We start from the raw sequence: 266 nt of genomic DNA, 5'->3' as shown, positions 1-266 counted from the left end.
CTATTTGCAAAGAAAAACGTCACGAATTTTAATAGTCAGTCCAATGAATTTCCGAGCGGACCCATTTTCTATCATAAGTTCTCAAGTAACAAATGGATCTATTTAATTATATGAATACAAGGGCCGCGCGTGGATCCTGTTACTACTAAAATCTAATTAATTCATGCATAAGCCATATGACCCACCCGAAAATGTCCAATAAACGCCGTGAATTACACTATCCTCTTCATGAATGTAAACAAGAATATAGAGGAATAACAAATATG

This window comes from Penaeus monodon, chromosome 33 (assembly GCF_015228065.2).
Source record: "Penaeus monodon isolate SGIC_2016 chromosome 33, NSTDA_Pmon_1, whole genome shotgun sequence".
NCBI lineage: Eukaryota > Metazoa > Arthropoda > Malacostraca > Decapoda > Penaeidae > Penaeus > Penaeus monodon.
Note: the sequence above shows the minus strand (reverse complement) of the source record.